Source organism: Aegilops tauschii, chromosome 6 (genome assembly GCF_002575655.3).
Source record: "Aegilops tauschii subsp. strangulata cultivar AL8/78 chromosome 6, Aet v6.0, whole genome shotgun sequence".
NCBI classification, from domain to species: Eukaryota; Viridiplantae; Streptophyta; class Magnoliopsida; order Poales; family Poaceae; genus Aegilops; species Aegilops tauschii.
Genome location: NC_053040.3, coordinates 485,220,065 through 485,222,845, shown reverse-complemented (window position 1 = coordinate 485,222,845; position 2,781 = coordinate 485,220,065). Strand labels below are relative to the sequence as shown.

The following is a 2,781-nucleotide window of genomic DNA, read 5'->3' as shown; positions in this document are numbered from 1 at the left end:
AAACCAATTACCAAATCCACCTATCATCGCTGGCATAACCATAAAAAAGATCATTAAAAAAGCATGAGCCGTTATTAAAACATTATAAAGTTGATGATTCCCACCAAGAATTTGATCGTCGGGTCGGGCTAATTCCATACGAATTAGTACGGAGAAGCATGTGCCCATCACTCCTGCAATGGCACCGAAGATGAAATAGAGAGTCCCAATATCCTTGTGGTTAGTAGAGAAGAGCCATCGAACCATATTTGTCATTTTTTATTTGAGAAATGAAAACTTTCCTTATCAAAGAGGGGCCGGGGGGCTGGAAGAGAAAAGAAAGAGGGGCCCGGGGGCTGGAAGAGAAAAGAATCAGAATTACTGAGCTACCCCGCTCTTTTTTTTCTAATTCCCTTCTAAGATCCTCCGACTTAAACAAGTCGAGAGCATGCTCGTGCTCAGCTCTTTCGAGACTTGCCTTGCTCTTGGGGATTTCTTCCCACCGGATCCTCTGTTCCACTTCCAGGCACCTCCTTGCGGAGCTTTCCGCCTCAAGGAGATCCCGGTTGTGGGAAACAGCATTTCGAAAGAAAACGGATCCTCCCTCATTCTCCCGCAGATCTTGATAAGACGCTTGGAGAACAGTGAAAGAATCAGTTGCGTGAATATGGTCCAGATAGGAACGAAGCGCTTCATCGACCAAGTAGGGCTCGATCGGTAGATAAGGCCCTACTCTTTGATAAAGCGCCACAAATTCCTGAATGACATCTTGTCGCATAGAAGAGAGCTTTTCTTCCATTAGGAAGAGCTTAAGCCGCCCAGGTATGTCTTCCAGGGGGGTATTGTGATTAAGCTCGTTCTGAATGAACGTAACCCATCCCGGATCCTGCTCGTAAAGACTCAGATAGAAGTTTAGCCCTGCTAAATGAGCTAGAGCCTGGGGGTCTTGAATCTCCGGCGGGAGAGTGATCAGAAAGGAGGAGCCGACGAAGCACGAACTAAAAAGATTGCAAATTGGTATTAGGCATAATATAAAACGACAAAGGAATACAAATATACAAATCGAAAGTAATATAAAATTATATATTAAGGGAAACTTAATACATAAGAAAAAATAGAAAGTAGTAAAGCGGGTAGTGGAGAAGAGCCATCGAACCAGATTTGTCATTTGCTTTTCGTTTTGAAAACTTGACTTATCAGAGAGGGGCCAGGGGGCTGGAAGAGAAGAACTTGAATACTAAACGCTGGAAGAGAAGAACCTTAATACTAAACCAAGTTTCGGGAACTTCTTGGTGACTTGATTGGTTCCCTTCCCCCAATTTGCAAAGGATGATTCCCGTGAAGGTGATCTCGATCACCATTCTATGATATTTCTGGATGCTTTTGAGAAGCTTTTCCTTTTACCTAATGCCGGCTACCGACAACTTACTTCATGCTATTACTAACACTTATGACTGAGCCGCACTTGCTTTCCAAAAGAAATTGAAACTATCATGCCTGAGACTAGCCAATAGAAGAAAGAGCCACAAGCAAGCCATAGCAGCATCCTTTTTCTTCGCTTTCTTCAACAATGCGAATCTACCTCACTCCTCATCATAACTCAAATACAAATTCGAGTTCCAAATTGATATTTCCTCACGTAAGCAATAAAATGTGAAACCAATATTCATCATGAAACTTCAGACACTGATGATTGTGAGGTTCTGGAAGAGAGACGACGTAGGCTGAAAAAAAGTAAACAGAAAACCACCCCTTAAACTCATTTGCTCAACATTCTTTCCACAGCAACTAGAAAAGTGGAGAAAATCCAATAAGGGGAGGTCCCGGTGAATACAAATCAATTGGAAACCGAACCCCGCATTCATGTCTCTAACAAGGCTGTCTAAGCTAAGCGGCCATGGACCCATGGACCCGGGGAATCTGAACCATTAGGTAGAGTTTCAGCTGAAAGAAAACCAAAATAAGAATGAGGAAGAAAAAGATATCGTGATGAAAAATGCTCATGGGGGAGACTCATTTTAGGACCGCTATTTCCTGCACATGGCCTGTGCTTTTAGTGGTTTTCCGCTCATTAAACCACAGTGCCGGGGCGATCCAATTACCCGGAGAAGTTCTCTTTGTCTTCGAGCTTTTATTCCTCAATCCACTTATTCGTTCCCTTCTTTCATATACCTCCCCACCAATAGATAGAGACAAATGGGAATAACCGAACCACGTCTACAAAATGCCAGTACCATGCAGCTGCTTCAAAGCCAACGTGATGCTTCTTGGTCAGATGACCAAGATATTGGCGAATACCACATACGATCAAGAAAAGAGTACCTATAATCACATGAAAACCATGAAAGCCAGTTGCTAAGAAAAAGGTAGAACCATAAATACTATCCGAAATAGTGGAGGGTGCTTGGTAATATTCCATTCCTTGAAAGCCAGTGGATACTAGAGCCAGTGAAACGGTTGCTACTAAAGCGTAAACTGCTCGTTTTTCCTTCCCCGCGAGTATAGCATGATGAGCCCAAGTTACGGCAGCTCCGGATGAAGGGAGAATAGGGGTATTAAGAAGAGGGATTTCCCAAGGATCTAAAACCCCAATCCCTTTTGGGGGCCAAATACCTCTGATCTCTACCGTAGGTGCCAAAGAAGAATGAGAAGATGCCCAAAAAAAGCAAAAAGGAACATAACCTCCGAGACTATGAAGAGAATAGAACCATATCGAGGTCCTAATTGTACAGCTTTTGTATGATGCCCTTCCAACGTGGATTCACGTAGAACATCCCGCCACCATACGAACATGGTATAAAG

The 2,781-nt window shown here is 43.2% G+C and overlaps 1 pseudogene; it reads right to left on the bottom strand.

The window, feature by feature from the left end:
* Positions 1–285: 285 nt before the first annotated feature.
* LOC141026324 (uncharacterized) lies at positions 286–1,147 on the bottom strand (annotated as a pseudogene).
* Positions 1,148–2,781: the final 1,634 nt, after the last annotated feature.